This window comes from Emys orbicularis, chromosome 1 (assembly GCF_028017835.1).
Source record: "Emys orbicularis isolate rEmyOrb1 chromosome 1, rEmyOrb1.hap1, whole genome shotgun sequence".
Lineage (NCBI taxonomy): Eukaryota > Metazoa > Chordata > Testudines > Emydidae > Emys > Emys orbicularis.
Window position 1 is genome coordinate 276,854,767 of NC_088683.1, and position 21,432 is coordinate 276,876,198.

The following is a 21,432-nucleotide window of genomic DNA, read 5'->3' on the forward strand; positions in this document are numbered from 1 at the left end:
AATACATAATAAATAGCACATTTTATCTCTGAAGCAGACAACTTCTCAAAAATTGTAGACCAGTGTAATTTTTAACTTGTTCTTTCCCTATTTTAATAGGGAAATAATAATAGGATAATAATTGGTTCTTGGTTTATTTCAGCAGCAAATTGCAACACCACATATGCTGGCGGCCATGTTATTGGGGGTCAAGCTAAAGTTTTGCCCATTCCCTGTCCATTTTCAGCCCCCATGCTTAGGACACAGAGTGAGCAGTAGTCCTGTGTGTCTGTGCCCAGGGACCATAAGGGGTCTTACTTCCCTTTCAATCATTGCATGCCCAATTAGTTCAGGTCAGAATCTAGTCCAGTGGAACTAATGATGGAGCAGGGGAGAGTAAGGGTTACAAAATCTGTCCAAAAGATAATAATCATGGAAATAAGGAATACTAAAACTCTCCATTGCCTGCAGGGTGGTTGTAGCTGTATTGGTCTCAGGATTTGAGAGAGACAAAGGCCTTGTCTACATTACCGGGGTAAGTCAACCTAAGTTATGCTACTCCAGCTATGTGACTTACTGCTGTGTTTACACCACGCTGCATTGATGGGAGATGCTCCCACTTACCTTACTCCTTTCATTCTGGTGGACTTCTGGAGTTGACCAGAGAGCACTCTTCGGTCGATTTAGAGGGTCTTCACTAGACCCACTAAATCGACTCCTGCTACATCGATAGCAGCAGTGTTGATCCCCAGTAAATGTAGACATGGCCAAAATGGGTGATTGGACCAACTTCTGCTGATGAAAGAGACAATCTTTTGAGTGTTACAGAGATCTTCCTCAGTTCTGAAGAAGGTACCTAGAGTGTCAGAGCCAAATACAAGGTGGGACAGATTGTTAAGCGTAAGAGGTTAATATTAATTTTTACCATTGCAAGAAACTACCTAAAATGAAGTGGGTAATTAAAACCTCTGCAGTCATAGGACAAAGGAGGATTAGTAGGTTACAAATGGTTTTATTTAGCTATAAAACCAGTGTTTCTGTTAAAACCAGGTTTTTAGTGTATAGCAGAGCTGTGCATTTAAATTGCCAAGCTTGTCTCTTGAAGGTTTTCTGCATGTTTCCTTTGAGGACAAGAACAGATAGATGAGACATGGAGTGATTGCTTTATGAAAAGTGCTTCCCCACTGGTGAAAGGGTATTTTTGTCTTTTATCATTTTTTGTGTGAGTTCATTCGGGACCATAGTGATTGTGTGGTTTCACCCTTATAGTTGTTCCTGGGGCATTCAGTGCACTGGAGGACATATGCCAACTGTTGTAATAGACATGTATAGGGTCCATGGATTCAAAGGTTTTGTATCTGTTGTTGTGGCAAGGTCTGATGCTGCTTTGAGTTGGTGTGTCCTGCTCTGTGGGGATCTTGCTTCTGATGATAAAATTGGAGAGATTAGGGGGGCAGCTGGAAGGCCATAAGAGAGGGTTCAGAAAAATTTCTTTCACAATATGGTCCCCATCAAGTATGGGTTGTAACTGTTTTCTGATACCCCAGATGGGTTCAAGTGTGTGGTTGTATGTGACAAATAGTAGTGTGTAGACTGTGGCTTTTTTTTTTAATGGAAGCAGGTTTTCAAAAGTGTTTGGATGGCCCATTCCTTGATGCCAACTACTTCTCTGATAGAGTGTCACAGTTTGGTGAAAGTGTTTTTTTAAGTGTGTTATGGTGTGTATCACAGACTTTCTCCTCTAAGCATATTCTTTTGTATTTCAGTGTCTGGCCATAGATAACAAATTTCTAGATGTGCCTGGGGTAGTTACTGGATCTTTGAATGTAAGTGTGGTGATCTGTATGTTTTTGTTTATAGCTGTCCGTAGGTTTCCATTGTTGAAGATGATTGTGGTGTCCAGGAAGTTGATGCTGGTGTGGGCGAGTTCTAGAGAGAGTTTGATGGATGAGTGGTGGTTGTTGAAGTGCAAGTGTAATCAAACAGTTACAATGCATGCTTGATGGGGGCCACATCCTGAAAAAAAATCTTTCCCCAACCACCTCTTCTGGCCTTCAAACAACCCCAAACCTCTCCATTGCTTCCTCATTATTAGAAGCAAGCTCCCCGCAGCCCAAGACACACCAACTCAAAGCAGTACCTGACCCTGCTAAAACAAAAAATTCAAAACCTGCAGACATATCTCCACTGCTATGATGATAAATTCCCTCTACAACACATCATTCAAGCTACATGGGACCTATACATGACTTTCAGAATATGTAGTTTCAGAGTAGCAGCCGTGTTAGTCTGTATCCACAAAAAGAACAGGAGTACTTGTGGCACCTTAGAGACTAACAAATTTATTAGTGCGGCTTGTCTGGTTATGTGGACTCTCTCCTCAGACCCTACGCTACCAGCACTCCCAGCTACCTTCGAGACACCACTGACTTCCTGAGGAAACTACAATCCATCGGTGATCTTCCAGAAAACACCATCCTGGCCACTATGGACGTAGAAGCCCTCTACAGCAATATTCCACACAAAGATGGACTACAAGCTATCAGGAACAGTATCCCCGATAATGTCACAGCTAACCTGGTGGCTGAACTTTGTGACTTTGTCCTCACCCACAACTATTTCACATTTGGGGACAATATATACCTTCAAGTCAGCGGCACTGCTATGGGTACCCGCATGGCCCCACAGTATGCCAACATTTTTATGGCTGACTTAGAACAACGCTTCCTTAGCTCTCGTCCCCTAATGCCCCTACTCTACTTGTGCTACATTGATGACATCTTCATCATCTGGACCCATGGAAAAGAAGCCCTTGAGGAATTCCACCATGATTTCAATAATTTCCATCCCACCATCAACCTCAGCCTAGATCAATCCACACAAGCGGTCCATTTCCTGGACACTACTGTGCTAATAAGCGATGGTCACATAAATACCACCCTATACCGGAAACCTACTGACCGCTACACTTACCTACATGCCTCCAGCTTCCATCCAGGACACACCACACGATCCATTGTCTACAGCCAAGCTCTAAGATATAACCGCATTTGCTCCAATCCCTCAGACAGAGACAAGCACCTACAAGATCTCTATCAAGCATTCTTAAAACTACAATACCCACCTGCTGAAGTGAAAAAACAGATTGACAGAGCCCGATGAGTACCCAGAAGTCACCTCCTACAAGACAGGCCCAACAAAGAAAATAACAGAACACCACTAGCTGTCACCTTCAGCTCCCAACTAAAACCTCTCCAGCGCATCATCAGAGATCTACAACCTATCCTGAAAGATGATCCTTTACTCTTACAGATCTTGGGAGACAGACCTGTCCTCGCTTACAGACAACCCCCCAACCTAAAGCAAATACTCACCAGCAACCACACATCACTGAACAAAAACACTGACCCAGGAACCTATCCTTGTAACAAAGCCCGATGCCAACTCTGTCCACATATCTATTCAAGTGACATCATCATAGGACCTAATCACATCAGCCATACCATCAGGGGCTCGTTCACCTGCACATCTACCAATGTGATATATGCCATCATGTGCCAGCAATGCCCCTCTGCCATGTACATTGGCCAAACCGGACAGTCTCTACGCAAAAGAATTAATGGACACAAATCTGACATCAGGAATCATAATACTCAAAAACCAGTGGGAGAACACTTTAACCTGTCTGGCCATTCAATGACAGACCTGCGGGTGGCTATCTTACAACAGAAAAACTTCAAAAACAGACTCCAATGAGAGACTGCTGAGCTGGAATTGATATGCAAACTAGATACAATCAACTCAGGATTGAATAAGGACTGGGAATGGCTGAGCCATTACAAACATTGTATCTATCTCCCCTTGTAAGTATTCTCACACTTCTTATCAAACTGTCTGTACTGAGCTATCTTGATTATCACTTCAAAAGTTTTTTTCTCTTACTTAATTGGCCTCTCAGAGTTGGTAAGACAACTCCCACCTGTTCATGCTCTCTGTATGTGTGTATATATATCTCCTCAATATATGTTCCACTCTATATGCATCCGAAGAAGTGGGCTGTAGCCCACGAAAGCTTATGCTCTAATAAATTTGTTAGTCTCTAAGGTGCCACAAGTACTCCTGTTCTTTTTGAGAATATGTAGTATACCTCATCCAGTGCATGAAATGTCTCAGCAACAACTAGGTGGGTGAAACTAAAGAAATCACTATGCTTTTGAATGAACGCGCACACAAAAATAATTAAAACATTCTATTATCCATGGGCAAACACTTTTCACAAAATGATCACTCCTTATCTGATCTATCAGTCCTTGGCCTCAAAGAACACTTGTACCAGACCTTCAAAAGACAAGCTTGGAAACTTAAATTCATAACTGTACTAGACACTACAATCATTTTCTCAACAGAGACACTGGTTTTATGTCTCATTAAAACCATTTGTAACCAACTAATCCTCTCTAGTCATATGACTGCAAAGATATTAATTGCCTACTTTATTTTAAGAGGTTTCTTGCTACAAGTGTTAACCCCTTATGCTTAACAATCTGTCCCCTCTTGTATTTATCTGTGAAATTCTGGTTACCTTTTCCATAGCTGAAGAAGAGCTCTGTGACACTTGAAAGCTTGTCTCTTCCATCAAACAAAGTTGTTCCAATAAAAGATATTACCTTACTATCTTATGTCTCTCGAAACTCTCCATTGTTTGGTTCATTTATCCAAACAAGGTTGTGTGAAAATGCCTGCTGTTCAGAAATAGCAAGTTAAGAACTATTAAAAATGTGCAGCAAGCAAACAATCAATTGAAGATAGTTATTTTGTTTAGGAATCCATTGCTTTTCTGTCCTTGATAGCAAGAAAGCTATTTCAGTTTATCTGTAGCTGAAGGGCAGATGACTTTACAAGGTGGCATGGGCACAAAGGAGGGCAGAATTATCTTGAGGGCTAAATTCCAAATGAATTCCTCAATCCTTATCAGTATTGTTGTTGATTTTGACTTACAAAATCCGAAGAAGTGGGTTGTAGCCCACGAAAGCTTATGCTCTAATAAATTTGTTAGTCTCTAAGGTGCCACAAGTACTCCTGTTATTTTTGCGGATACAGACTAACACGGCTGCTACTCTAAAATCCCAAATAGTTTGGTATCTGCCTGGGTGGGAGATTGCCTTTCTGCCTGGAACTGAAGTTAAAACTCACTCAGTTTAAAAGACATGGAGGCTGGAACCCAGTCTGTATTGGGTCCTCAGCTTTGGAATTCACTCTCCTTGGGTTGAATTAGCCTGAATCAGTTGACATTTAGGGCATACTGCAAAGGCCATCTCTTTTCATAGCCTTCTGGGAAAGGGGACATGTAGCAACAGTTATTGAAGTTTAGTAGAGTGGTTGGAGGTAACAGTTGGTGCTATCGGCAGTGGGGGGCATCAGTGATAATATCTTTTGAGTCATATGGGGGAAAGTTAGGCTAGTGGATTATAACTTTAGTTTTCTAATTTTTATTAGTGGTTGGAATCACAAAGAACCCAGGACAGGTGTTACTTTGTTTCATATTTTAATTGTCCAAGTCACAATTAAGAAATAAAGTGGATAAATTATGGTTTTAGAGCCATAAATGCACTGAGCAGTCAAAATGTGAGGAATAGTAGCACCTCAGCAGCAACATCTAAAAAAAAAAAGATTCAGTGTGTATTCCTCTACCTAGTGATCTATCCAGGTATCAATGTGGTCCTCATCACTATATTATCTGGGCACCTGCAGTTGTTAGCAGGTTTCCAGAAGAGGCAGGGTTTTGTTCATGGTACAAAATCACCAGGTCCTGTACCTTGGAAGTTGAGCTGCACATCCAGTAGTGCTGAGTTCCCTTTGTACTCAGGAAGCATTGTATATAGCATAGTAAGTTAGCCCTACAAGAGAGTGCTGGGGCAGAAAAGGATCCCCCGGCCTCCCTTACGTTTTTTTCATTTTTTTCTAGGTGGGAGGTTACTTGGGCTTTTTGTGGTATGTTAGAATTCCTTGGGCCAATTTATGTCTGTGCATAGTAAATCAAATGGAGTTACGCCAGATATACAGATGATTTTTACTTTCTACAGTAATTTTGCCATACCAGAATCCAATCCTACAAACTTCTGAGAGCTTCTGTTCATAGATTCATAGATTTTTATGGCCAGCTGAGACCATTAAATCATCTAATCTGACCTCCTATGTATCACAAGTCCTTAAATTTCACCCATTTACCCCATTATTAAGCCCAGTAACTCACATCTGAGTAAAACCTATCTTCCAGAAAGGCATCCAGGCTTGATTCATAGATTCATTGATTCTAGGACTGGAAGGGACCTCGAGAGGTCATCGAGTCCAGTCCCCTGCCTGCATGGCAGGACCAAATACTGTCTAGGCCATCCCTGATAGACATTTATCTAACCTACTCTTAAATATCTCCAGAGATGGAGATTCCACAACCTCCCTAGGCAATTTATTCCAGTGTTTAACCACCCTGACAGTTAGGAACTTTTTCCTAATGTCCAACCTAGACCTCCCTTGCTGCAGTTTAAGCCCATTGCTTCTTGTTCTATCCTTAGAGGCTAAGGTGAACAAGTTTTCTCCCTCCTCCTTATGACACCCTTTTAGATACCTGAAAACTGCTATCATGTCCCTTCTCAGTCTTCTCTTTTCCAAACTAAACAAACCCAATTCTTTCAGCCTTCCTTCATAGGTCATGTTCTCAAGACCTTTAATCATTCTTGTTGCTCTTCTCTGGACCCTCTCCAATTTCTCCACATCTTTCTTGAAATGCGGTGCCCAGAACTGGACACAATACTCCAGCTGAGGCCTAACCAGAGCAGAGTAGAGCGGAAGAATGACTTCTCATGTCTTGCTCACAACAGACCTGTTAATACATCCCAGAATCATGTTTACTTTTTTTGCAACAGCATCACACTGTTGACTTATATTTAGCTTGTGGTCCTCTATAACCCTAGATCCCTTTCTTGATTCGAAGATATCAAAAGATGAAGAATCCACCACTTACTTAGTTGATTCCCCCCCAGCTCCGGTGGTTAATCACCATTTTAAAAAAAGCATGTGTCTTATTCTAATTTGAATGTGTCTGGCTTCAGCTTCCAGTCATTGATTCTTACTATGTCTTTCAGCGCTAGATTAAACAGCCCTTAAAGTCTATAGGAATTGAGGGCACTCAACACTTGCAGAAAGTGTTCAACAAGTTGTAGGATCAGACTCTTAATTATTTACTTAAATTTAGCTGCATCCTTCAAATCTTTTATAGAAACAATACTCTATGTTGTGATTTACCAATATCTCCTAATCATTGATTATTTCTTTGTTTCCTTCTAATGCCACTGGGTAATTCTTAGTGGGTAATACTTCATGATGATACATATCTATCACGTAGCAGGAGTGGAGCAATGAGTAAGCTCAAGGCAGATGGAATTTCATTAGTGATAGGAATACCATAGCAGTGGATTTTATATTCATTCAGGGCCCAATCAAAGCGCATTGAGAGTCACTCTAATGAATTCAAAATGCTTTGGATCAAGTACTTAATCAATACTAAACATTTACTATAAAGTAGCTTTTACCCTTTCGTATTAGTGAAAACAAATTGCTATTTTATGGCCTTTAAATAAATCTTTATTCTCATTAGTTAACACTGGCACACTGCAATGTCAGCATCAGACTAGAAAGCCAGAAAAAAAAGAAGAAAAAAGCGGTGATGGGAAGGGGACAAAGCATTTCTTCATTTAACTTCAGCAGATTAGAGAGCAGATGCAGTTCCCAGGACATATTTTATATGAGACTCAACTGCAACACTATAACATACTCACCTGAAAACTTGTGAGAACTTTCATTATAAACCTATTTTTGAAGGGTATATGTCTTGCTTAGTAACTGATCAGGCCATGAGTATTTTCTCTCTCTCCCTCTCTCTCATTCTTGCTCTCTCTCCCCCCACCCCTTTTAACAGAATCTCATAAAAATCAGATTCCTATTTTAAATCAAATAGGTTGAAATACTCTAATTTAACACTTCACAGGGAGGGTGTGCAATCTTCAACACTGTAGGTTTTTAAGAACAGGTTAAATAAACACATATCAGGGATGATCTAAGTATACTTGGTCCTGCCTCGGTACAGGAAGCTGGACTCGATCACCTCTTGAGGTTCATTCCTACATTTCTATGTTTTACACAGATACATGTAAGGAAAAGTTTCAGTTAATAACAGTTACATTTGACACAAGACTTTTAGTTGCATCCTTTTAAATGTTGATATTTTGAAAAGCTATTAAGTCACCTGAGACAGTAATCCTTGAAATGTGGTAAATGAATATGTACAGTAACTGATTTTTTTCCCATGCACTAAAACATACACTTAAAAGTTTTAAGACTTTGGTGAAACACTGAAGAATAAAATAAATAAATAAAAAAGACAATATACAGTGGTAGGGGGGAAAGAGTGTGGACAGGATGGTGATAGCAAGCAAAAATGGTACCAGGTGAAAGACTTACACAGCAGCAGGGCAGAAACATTGGGAGACCTCTAGTGACCTTAAATACTGGGAAAGTTCTGAATTATCAAATGTTATCTACAGGCATTACAACTTTGGCCAAGAACATTTTGATATCCATTAGATACATGAACCTGCTAATGCATTCTGAGACACAGACAAAACATTCCAGGAAATCAAAATGATTCAGTAGCAATGGAGCAATTACAAGATGAAAATCCACAACATTTACTGCCAACCATTGCTTTTCATTCTCAAAACTTCTTAGGTATGAAATCTGACACTTGCAACGCCTCCCAGCTTGCTATCCTCCAAAATCTTTATAAGTGTACTCTCTATGCCATTATCTACATAATTGATGAAGATACTGAACAGAACAGGACCCAGAACCAATCCCTGTGGGACCCCAATCTTTATGCCCTTCCAGCATAACTGTGAACCACTGATAACTACTCTCCGGGAATGATTTTCCAACCAGTTATGCACCCACCTTATAGTAGCTCTATCTAGGTTATATTTCCCTAGTTTGTTTATGAGAAGGTCATGTGAGACAGTATCAAAAGTCTTACTAAAGTCAAGATATACCACATCTACCGCTCCCCCCATCCACAAGGCTTGTTAACCTGTCAAAGAAAGCTATCGGATTGGTTTAACACTATTTGTTCTTGACAAATCCATGCTGACTGTTATTTATCACCTCATTGTCTTCTAGGTGTTTGCAAATTGATTGATTCATTATTTGCTCCATTATCTTTCTGGGTACAGATGTTAAGATGACTGGCATGGAATTCCCTGGCTGTCCTTATATCCCTTTTTATAGATGGGCACTATATTTGTGCTTTTCCAGTCTTCTGGAATGTCTCCCATCTTCCATGACTTTTCAAAGATCATTGCTAATGGCTCAGATATCTCCTAAGTCAGCTCCTTGAGTATTCTAGGATGCATTTCATCAGGCCCTGGTGATTTGAAGACATCTGACTTGTCTAAGTAATTTTTATCTTGTTTTTTCCCTATTTTAGACTCTGATCCTACCTCATTTTCACTGGCATTCACTATTTTAGACATCCAATTGCCACCAACCTTCTTGGTGTAAACCAAAACAAGGAAGTCATTAAGCACCTCTGCCATTTCCACATTTTCTGTTACTGTCTTTCCCCCCTAATTGAGTAATAGGCCTACTCTATCCTTGATCTTCCTCTTGCTTCTAATGTGTAGTAAGATGAGGCCCTGAGACATAAACCCTTGATATCAGAGGCCTGGTATGAGGCCTGAGGCCTGAACTGAAGTAATGGTCAAGACATTTCTAACATAAAGCAAAGTTAGGCTGTGAGCCAGAGGCAGGCCCTGCTCACAGAAGTTGGCAAAAGCATGTAAGCACTAATAAATATGCCAGGATGCCACCCACATAGAAAACAAGGAGCAGGCAGACCCAGCCTAAAGACAGGCTAAAAGGACAATATGATGGATAGACAATATGATGGATAGACAATATGAAAGAACAATACAATGGATAGATGATGAATAGACAATATGAAAGGACAATACGATGAATAGACAGTATGATGGATACACTTATTTGTTCGAACCAATCTGCACCATGAGAAAGGCAACACCGTAATGCATAGAGGGGCTGTACTTCAGTGCATTCAATGATGCAAAACCTGTTTGTGCCTGTGTATAAAAATGCATCCCCGAGTGGACATCTTTGTCTGGCCTAGGGGGCTGTGGAGAATTCCACCACTGACTGAGCCGGTCCATTGTCAGGGGACACATATTCATAGTACATCCTGTAGAGTCTGTGGGAAACTATTACTGTGCTTCGTTTGACAATAAACCTGGCCGGGTGCCTTTGTACCTTATTAGAGTCTGTGGTCATTGGGGGTTCTCTCAGGGTCTGGTGTGTCAGCGATCTGCACAGAGCCGGGACAGCACACAGAGGGAACACACACATGCAGCCGACTGTTATCATCATTGAACAGAGCAGAGCACCACACCGGTAGCGTCTGATGACATAATGCATTTGTAGAATGTTTTCTTGTTTCCTTTTATGTCTGTGACAAAGTTCCTCCTCTATCTTGGTGGGTCCTGCGCTTATTGGCGGATTTTCTTGCCTCAGAGATTCACCATGTGGGTTGGGGAACAGCCCAGAGACCTTCCCCTCTGGAAGAACCCACAGTCCAGGTCAATTGGGAGGTTTGGGGGGAACCCGGGCCCGCCCTCTACTCCGGGTTCCAGCCCAGGGCCCTCTGGACTGCAGCTGTCTATAGTGCCTCCGGTAACAGCTGCATGACAGCTACAACTCCCTGGGCTACTTCCCCATGGCCTCCTCCAAACACCTTCCTTATTCTCACCACAGGACCTTCCTCCTGGTGTCTGATAACGCTTGTGCTCCTCAGTCCTCCAGCAGCACACCCTCACCCTCTCACTCTCAGCTCCTTGCGCCTCTTGCTCCCAGCTCCTCACTCTTGCACCACAAACTGAAGTGAGCTCCTTTTAAAACCCAGGTGCCCTGATTAGCCTGCCTTAATTGATTCTAGCAGCTTCTTCTTAATTGGCTCCAGGTGTCCTAATTAGCCTGCCTGCCTTAACTGGTTCTAGCAGGTTCCTGATTTCTCTAGTGCAGCCCCTGCTCTGGTCACTCAGGGAACAGAAAACTATTCATCCAGTGACCAGTATATTTGCCCTCTACCAGACTCCTGTACCCCACTGGTCTGGGTCTGTCACAGTCCCTAGCTAGTTTGACCTTGTTTTGTGCCTTGGCTTTTCTAATTTTGTCCATACATACTTGTGTTATTTGTTTATATTCATCCTTTGTAATTTGACCGAGTTTCCACTTTTTGTAGGACTCTTTTTTGAATTTTAGATCATTAAAGATCTCCTGGTTAAGCCAGGGTGGTCTCTTGCCATACTTCCTATCTTTCCTACGCAGTGGGATTGTTTGCTCTTGTGCCCTTAATAATGTCTCTTTGAAAAACTGCCAACTGTCTTCAATTGTTTTTCCCCTTAGACTTGCTTTCCATGGGATTTTACGTACCGACTCCCTGAGTTTGCTAAAGTCTGCCTTCTCTAAATCCATTGCCTTTATTATACTGTTCTCCCTCCTACCATTCCTTAGAATCGTGAACTCTACCACCATTTCATGATCACCTTCCACTTTCAAATTTTCAACCAGTTCCTCCCTATTTGTCAAAATCATCTCTAGAACAGCTTCTCCCCTAGTAGCTTTCTCCACCTTTTGAAATAAAAAAAATGTCTCCAATACATTCCAAAAACTTGGATAATCTGTGCCCTGCTGTGTTATTTTCCCAACAAATGTCTGGGTAACAGAAGTCTCCCATCACCACCAAGTCCTGTGCTTTGAATGATTTTGTTAGTTGTTTAAAAAAAGCCTCATCCACCTCTTCTTCCTGGTTTGGTGGTCTGTAGTAGCCCCCTACCATGACATCACCCTTGTTTTTTACCCCTTTTATCCTTACCCAGAGACTTGCAACAAGTCTGTCTCTTATTTCTATCTCAACCTCAGTCTAAATGTATACATTTTTAATATATAAGGCAACACCTATTTCCTTTTTTCCCTGCCTGTCCTTCCTGGACAAGCTGTATCCTTCTATACCAATATTCCAGTCATGTGTACTATCCCACCAGGTTTCTGTGATGCCAACTATGTCATAGCTGTGTTTATTTACTAGCATTTTGAGTTCTTCCTGATTATTCCCCATATTTCTCACATTAGTATACAGACATCTAAGATACTGATTTGATTTCCCTCCAGTTCTGTCTTGTTTCCCCCTTATTTCTCCTATAACAACCCATGCTCCCTCCAGAGTCTGACCCTTCTCCCATGTCACCATGTTTTTGACTTACCTGTGGGCTTTGGTCACCTGCCCCCGTTGAACTAAGTTTAAATCCCTCCTCACTAGATTAGCCAGTCTGTAGCCAAATATGCTCTCCCCCTTCCTCGATAGGTTGACCGTATCTCTGTTTAGCTGTCCTTCTTCCTGGAACAGAATCCCATGGTCAAGGAAGCCAAAGCCCTCCTGGTGACACCATCCTCGCAGCCAGGCATTCACCTCGAGGATGCATTTGTCTCTACCAAGGCCCCCACCCTTGACTGGAAGGACTGAAGAGAACACTACCTGTGCTCCCAGAGCCCTGTAGTCACTTCTGATCTGCTGAGGGTCATACCTCGCAGTATCATTAGTGCCCACATGGATGAGTAGCATGGGGTAGTAGTCAGAGGGCTGGATGATCCTCGACAATCCCTCCTCAACATCTCAGAAAAGGGCCTCTGGCAGGCAGCATACCTCCCGGAATGTCATGTCAGGGTAACAGATGAGTGCCTCCGTTCCCCTCAGAAAAGAGTCTCCAACCACCACTACCCTATGTTTCCTCCTGGGAGTGGTGGCTGTGATCCTCCCAGCCTTGGGGGTACATGGCTTCTCCTCTTCAACCTTTGGGGGTGGTTCATCATCACTCATTGACAGGGCAGCATAACGGTTCTCCATTACCATGGTGGGTTGGTTGGGAGTAGGGGTGGAGCACTGCCTGCTGTCAGAAGTAACCAGCAGCCAATCTCCTCCCTGTACCAGACCCTTATCCTCTGACCCCGGTGGCATGACAGCAGTCCTCTCTAGCTGGATAGTGTCCTCAGCCTCGGAAGTCTCCATATGAATATTCTCGAGGAATTCCTCATGTGCACGTATGCTCCTCAGCCTAGCTACCTCCTCCTGTAGCTGTCCCACCTTCTTCCTGAGAGATTCCACCAGGAGGCACCTCTCACACTGGAGGGTACTCCCACCCTGGCTTTCTGTGAGTGGGAAATGCAGGCCATAGTCCCTGCAAATCCACACCAGGATCTGGGTAGGGGCATCCATGGTTAGGTTCTCTGTCTGGATACAGGAACAGGTGGAGGAGACAGGAGCAGTGTTGGCACTGGCGATGTGGCCCTTCCTAACCATAGTGATTTTATTACAACTCCCTCTCTCAAATGCCCCTGCTAGCTCCCCATGGTCACATAGCCTCTGGCTTTTAAGGCCTTCCCTCCTAAGTCAGCCCTACCCCCCTCGTTAATCATCACAATGCTGATTGAGGCTGATCAAGGGAACAAAGGTTCAAACTGTCCCCAAACACACAATCCCAATTGACCCTGTAACTGAAATAAGCTGAAAGAAAAAGAAAAACACAAACAGCCAAACAAACTCACTCACCCCAAGGTTAGTTCTCACACCTTATTCGTTCAGCAGGGGGATCTCCTTCACCCTCTCTAAAACTCCCCCATTTGCGGTCCCCTGTTCGCTAGCTCCCCTTGGTCGCTTAGCCTCTGACATGTACCCAGTCAATAGGGGATAGCTGAAATCCCTCATTATTGTTGATTTTTTTGTTTATTTTTATAGCCTCTCTAATCTCCCTGAGCATTTCACGGTCACCATTGCTATCCTGGTCAGTTGGTCAGTAATGTATTCCTACTGCTATACTCCTATTATTCAAGCATGGAATTTTTATCCATAGATTTATTTAAGATTTGTACTATATTTGACTCAATGCTTTGTTTCACGTACTGTGCCATTCTCCCACCAGCATGACTTACTTCTCATTCCTATGTATTTTATACCATGGCATTACCGTGCCCGATTGATCATCATTACACCAAGTTTCTATGATGTGTGTTTATATCAATATCCTCATTTAATACCAGGTACTCAAGTTCACCCATCTTACTATTAGACTTCTAGTATTTGTATATAAGCACTTATAAAATTTGTTAATATTTAGTTGTCCACCTTCATGTAATGTAATTGAATGGGACTCTTTTTTCATTTGACTGTTTCTCTTCAGTTCCTTTCACCGTCTGTCCTTTCCTGCTTATTAGGATATAGAGAACCACTATTAAAACATCCTCCCCAAGTGATGTTTCTAAAACATGTGCTCCTACACACGTCATATTTCTCCCAGCCCATCATTTAAAAACTCCTCTTCAATCTTTTTAATTTTATATGCCAGTAACCTGGTTCCATTTTGGTTTAGGTCAAGCCCATTCTTCGTATAAAGGCTCCTCCTTCCCCCCCAAAAATTCCCCAGTTCCTAATAAACCTAAAACCCTCATCCCTACACCATCGGCTCATCCACACATTGAGACCCTGCAATTCTGCCTTTCCAACTGGCCCTGCCTGTGGAACTGGAAACATTTCAAAGAATGTTACCATGGAGGTCCTAAACTTTATTAGTAGTCTATATTTGGCCTCCAAAACCTCTCTCTTACCTTTCCTTATGTTATTGATACCTACATGCACCATGACCACTGTCTCCCCCCCCTCCCCAAGTACACACAGAAATCTGTGTAGATCCCAAGAGATAAACTTTTACACCTGGCAGACAATTTACCATACAGTTCTCCTGGTCATCACAAACCCAACTATTTAAGTTACTACTAATTGAATCCCCCATTACTATTACCTATCTCTTCCTAATAACGGGGGTTCATTCCCCTGGCAGGGTATCTGTAGTGGAGAGGATACCATGACCTGATCTGGAAGGAGGATCCCACTTATGGAATCATTTCCCTCCACTCCAGTTTGATGTTCTCCTTCCAAGTCTTCCATCCTCCTCAACAGCACAGAGGCTGTCAGACTGAGGATAGGACCACTCTACTATGTCCTGGGGCATCTAATTTATGTAGCTATCTGTCTCCCTTAGCTCCTGCAGTTCAGTCTCTCTGTACTGGAGTACTATCATGGATGGATATAAACTGTTCAGGAAGGACAGGCAGGGCAGAAAAGGTGGGGGAGTTGCGTTGTATGTAAGAGAGGAGTATGACTGCTCAGAGCTCCGGTATGAAACTGCAGAAAAACCTGAGAGTCTCTGGATAAAGTTGAGAAGTGTGAGCAAGAAGGGTGATGTCGTGGTCGGAGTCTGCTATAGACCACCAGACCAGGGGGATGAGGTGGACAAGGCTTTCTTCTGGCAACTAGCAGAAGTTGCTAGATCACAGGCCCTGGTTCTCATGGGAGACTTTAATCACCCTGATATCTGCTGGGAGAGCAATACAGCGGTGCACAGACAATCCAGGAAGTTTTTGGAAAGTGTAGGGGACAATTTCCTGGTGCAAGTGCTGGAGGAACCAACTAGGGGCAGAGCTTTTCTTGACCTGCTGCTCACAAACCGGGAAGAATTAGTAGGGGAAGCAAAAGTGGATGGAGGGAGCATGGGTTGTTATAGGAGAAATAAGGGGGAAACAAGACAGAACTGGAGGGAAATCAAATCAGTATCTTTCCACTTTCAAATTTTCAACCAGTTCCTCCCTATTTGTCAAAATCATCTCTAGAACAGCTTCTCCCCTAGTAGCTTTCTCCACCTTTTGAAATAAAAAAAATGTCTCCAATACATTCCAAAAACTTGGATAATCTGTGCCCTGCTGTGTTATTTTCCCAACAAATGTCTGGGTAACAGAAGTCTCCCATCACCACCAAGTCCTGTGCTTTGAATGATTTTGTTAGTTGTTTAAAAAAAGCCTCATCCACCTCTTCTTCCTGGTTTGGTGGTCTGTAGTAGCCCCCTACCATGACATCACCCTTGTTTTTTACCCCTTTTATCCTTACCCAGAGACTTGCAACAAGTCTGTCTCTTATTTCTATCTCAACCTCAGTCTAAATGTATACATTTTTAATATATAAGGCAACACCTATTTCCTTTTTTCCCTGCCTGTCCTTCCTGGACAAGCTGTATCCTTCTATACCAATATTCCAGTCATGTGTACTATCCCACCAGGTTTCTGTGATGCCAACTATGTCATAGCTGTGTTTATTTACTAGCATTTTGAGTTCTTCCTGATTATTCCCCATATTTCTCACATTAGTATACAGACATCTAAGATACTGATTTGATTTCCCTCCAGTTCTGTCTTGTTTCCCCCTTATTTCTCCTATAACAACCCATGCTCCCTCCAGAGTCTGACCCTTCTCCCATGTCACCATGTTTTTGACTTACCTGTGGGCTTTGGTCACCTGCCCCCGTTGAACTAAGTTTAAATCCCTCCTCACTAGATTAGCCAGTCTGTAGCCAAATATGCTCTCCCCCTTCCTCGATAGGTTGACCGTATCTCTGTTTAGCTGTCCTTCTTCCTGGAACAGAATCCCATGGTCAAGGAAGCCAAAGCCCTCCTGGTGACACCATCCTCGCAGCCAGGCATTCACCTCGAGGATGCATTTGTCTCTACCAAGGCCCCCACCCTTGACTGGAAGGACTGAAGAGAACACTACCTGTGCTCCCAGAGCCCTGTAGTCACTTCTGATCTGCTGAGGGTCATACCTCGCAGTATCATTAGTGCCCACATGGATGAGTAGCATGGGGTAGTAGTCAGAGGGCTGGATGATCCTCGACAATCCCTCCTCAACATCTCAGAAAAGGGCCTCTGGCAGGCAGCATACCTCCCGGAATGTCATGTCAGGGTAACAGATGAGTGCCTCCGTTCCCCTCAGAAAAGAGTCTCCAACCACCACTACCCTATGTTTCCTCCTGGGAGTGGTGGCTGTGATCCTCCCAGCCTTGGGGGTACATGGCTTCTCCTCTTCAACCTTTGGGGGTGGTTCATCATCACTCATTGACAGGGCAGCATAACGGTTCTCCATTACCATGGTGGGTTGGTTGGGAGTAGGGGTGGAGCACTGCCTGCTGTCAGAAGTAACCAGCAGCCAATCTCCTCCCTGTACCAGACCCTTATCCTCTGACCCCGGTGGCATGACAGCAGTCCTCTCTAGCTGGATAGTGTCCTCAGCCTCGGAAGTCTCCATATGAATATTCTCGAGGAATTCCTCATGTGCACGTATGCTCCTCAGCCTAGCTACCTCCTCCTGTAGCTGTCCCACCTTCTTCCTGAGAGATTCCACCAGGAGGCACCTCTCACACTGGAGGGTACTCCCACCCTGGCTTTCTGTGAGTGGGAAATGCAGGCCATAGTCCCTGCAAATCCACACCAGGATCTGGGTAGGGGCATCCATGGTTAGGTTCTCTGTCTGGATACAGGAACAGGTGGAGGAGACAGGAGCAGTGTTGGCACTGGCGATGTGGCCCTTCCTAACCATAGTGATTTTATTACAACTCCCTCTCTCAAATGCCCCTGCTAGCTCCCCATGGTCACATAGCCTCTGGCTTTTAAGGCCTTCCCTCCTAAGTCAGCCCTACCCCCCTCGTTAATCATCACAATGCTGATTGAGGCTGATCAAGGGAACAAAGGTTCAAACTGTCCCCAAACACACAATCCCAATTGACCCTGTAACTGAAATAAGCTGAAAGAAAAAGAAAAACACAAACAGCCAAACAAACTCACTCACCCCAAGGTTAGTTCTCACACCTTATTCGTTCAGCAGGGGGATCTCCTTCACCCTCTCTAAAACTCCCCCATTTGCGGTCCCCTGTTCGCTAGCTCCCCTTGGTCGCTTAGCCTCTGACATGTACCCAGTCAATAGGGGATAGCTGAAATCCCTCATTATTGTTGATTTTTTTGTTTATTTTTATAGCCTCTCTAATCTCCCTGAGCATTTCACGGTCACCATTGCTATCCTGGTCAGTTGGTCAGTAATGTATTCCTACTGCTATACTCCTATTATTCAAGCATGGAATTTTTATCCATAGATTTATTTAAGATTTGTACTATATTTGACTCAATGCTTTGTTTCACGTACTGTGCCATTCTCCCACCAGCATGACTTACTTCTCATTCCTATGTATTTTATACCATGGCATTACCGTGCCCGATTGATCATCATTACACCAAGTTTCTATGATGTGTGTTTATATCAATATCCTCATTTAATACCAGGTACTCAAGTTCACCCATCTTACTATTAGACTTCTAGTATTTGTATATAAGCACTTATAAAATTTGTTAATATTTAGTTGTCCACCTTCATGTAATGTAATTGAATGGGACTCTTTTTTCATTTGACTGTTTCTCTTCAGTTCCTTTCACCGTCTGTCCTTTCCTGCTTATTAGGATATAGAGAACCACTATTAAAACATCCTCCCCAAGTGATGTTTCTAAAACATGTGCTCCTACACACGTCATATTTCTCCCAGCCCATCATTTAAAAACTCCTCTTCAATCTTTTTAATTTTATATGCCAGTAACCTGGTTCCATTTTGGTTTAGGTCAAGCCCATTCTTCGTATAAAGGCTCCTCCTTCCCCCCCAAAAATTCCCCAGTTCCTAATAAACCTAAAACCCTCATCCCTACACCATCGGCTCATCCACACATTGAGACCCTGCAATTCTGCCTTTCCAACTGGCCCTGCCTGTGGAACTGGAAACATTTCAAAGAATGTTACCATGGAGGTCCTAAACTTTATTAGTAGTCTATATTTGGCCTCCAAAACCTCTCTCTTACCTTTCCTTATGTTATTGATACCTACATGCACCATGACCACTGTCTCCCCCCCCCTCCCCAAGTACACACAGAAATCTGTGTAGATCCCAAGAGATAAACTTTTACACCTGGCAGACAATTTACCATACAGTTCTCCTGGTCATCACAAACCCAACTATTTAAGTTACTACTAATTGAATCCCCCATTACTATTACCTATCTCTTCCTAATAACGGGGGTTCATTCCCCTGGCAGGGTATCTGTAGTGGAGAGGATACCATGACCTGATCTGGAAGGAGGATCCCACTTATGGAATCATTTCCCTCCACTCCAGTTTGATGTTCTCCTTCCAAGTCTTCCATCCTCCTCAACAGCACAGAGGCTGTCAGACTGAGGATAGGACCACTCTACTATGTCCTGGGGCATCTAATTTATGTAGCTATCTGTCTCCCTTAGCTCCTGCAGTTCAGTCTCTCTGTACTGGAGTACTATCATGGATGGATATAAACTGTTCAGGAAGGACAGGCAGGGCAGAAAAGGTGGGGGAGTTGCGTTGTATGTAAGAGAGGAGTATGACTGCTCAGAGCTCCGGTATGAAACTGCAGAAAAACCTGAGAGTCTCTGGATAAAGTTGAGAAGTGTGAGCAAGAAGGGTGATGTCGTGGTCGGAGTCTGCTATAGACCACCAGACCAGGGGGATGAGGTGGACAAGGCTTTCTTCTGGCAACTAGCAGAAGTTGCTAGATCACAGGCCCTGGTTCTCATGGGAGACTTTAATCACCCTGATATCTGCTGGGAGAGCAATACAGCGGTGCACAGACAATCCAGGAAGTTTTTGGAAAGTGTAGGGGACAATTTCCTGGTGCAAGTGCTGGAGGAACCAACTAGGGGCAGAGCTTTTCTTGACCTGCTGCTCACAAACCGGGAAGAATTAGTAGGGGAAGCAAAAGTGGATGGGAACCTGGGAGGCAGTGACCATGAGATGGTCGAGTTCAGGATCCTGACACAAGGAAGAAAGGAGAGCAGCAGAATACGGACCCTGGACTTCAGAAAAGCAGACTTTGACTCCCTCAGGGAACAGATGGGCAGGATCCCCTGGGAGAATAACATGAAGGGCAAAGGGGTCCAGGAGAGCTGGCTGTATTTTAAAGAAGCCTTATTGTGGTTGCAGGAACAAACCATCCCGATGTGTAGAAAGAATAGTAAATATGGCAGGCGACCAGCTTGGCTAAACAGTGAAATCCTTGCTGATCTTAAACACAAAAAAGAAGCTTACAAGAAGTGGAAGATTGGACAAATGACCAGGGAGGAGTATAAAAATATTGCTCAGGCATGCAGGAGTGAAATCAGGAAGGCCAAATCACACTTAGAGTTGCAGCTAGCAAGAGATGTTAAGAGTAACAAGAAGGGTTTCTTCAGGTATGTTAGCAACAAGAAGAAAGTCAAGGAAAGTGTGGGCCCCTTACTGAATGAGGGAGGCAACCTAGTGACTGAGGATGTGGAAAAAGCTAATGTACTCAATGATTTTTTTGCCTCTGTCTTCACAAACAAGGCCAGCTCCCAGACTGCTGCACGGGGCAGCACAATATGGGGAGAAGGTGACCAGCCCTCTGTGGAGAAAGAAGTGGTTCGGGACTATTTAGAAAAACTGGACGTGCACAAGTCCATGGGGCCGGATGCGCTGCATCCGAGGGTGCTAAAGGACTTGGCGGATAAGATTGCAAATGATTAAAGGTCTAGAAAATATGACCTATGAAGGAAGATTGAAAAAATTGAGTTTGTTTAGTCTGGAGAAGAGAAGACAGAGAGGACATGATAATAGTTTTCAAGTACATAAAAATTTGTTACAAGGAGGAGGGAGAAAAAATGTTCTTCTTAACCTCTGAGGATAGGAAGCAATGGGCTTAAATTGCAGCAAGGGCAGTTTAGGTTGGACATTAGGAAAAACTTCCTAACTGTCAGAGTGGTTAAGCACTGGAATAAATTGCCTAGGGAGGTTGTGGAATCTCCATCATTGGGTATTTTTAAGAGCAAGTTGGATATACACCTGTCAGGGATAATCTAGATCGGGGTCTCAAACTCAATTTACCTTAGGGCCAGTGCCAGTCCTCAAATCCTCCCAGCGGGCCAATAATGTCACTGAAGACGGTGTTCAGAAAAGAAAACATTCATATTGTATTTTTTTTATTTCGAATTTCTTAGAAATAATAAAACTGTCATACAACTTTCTGCAATTCTTAGCCTGCCAGAGAGTTTTTAGAGTTTGCCAGACATCTGGCAACACTTCAGTTCTGTCAGTTTGTTGATGTTTGGCCTCAGTGACTGAGCAGTTGAAACCTTCAGGATTGCAGCAAGGTGTGCATCAGATAGTTGTGTTCGGTATTTTGACTTGTTTATATTCATTGTGGAAAAAAGTGTTGTTGCCTCCATGGCTGACTCTGCCTGGCAACTAATGATGCTGCCTCCATGGCTGACTCTGCCCAGCGACTAGTGATGGTATCTCTGTCCCTCTCCTCTAGCCAATGGGAGCTGCGAGGGGAGGCGCCTGCAGCAGACATTGTCGGCAGCATGTCTGCATGT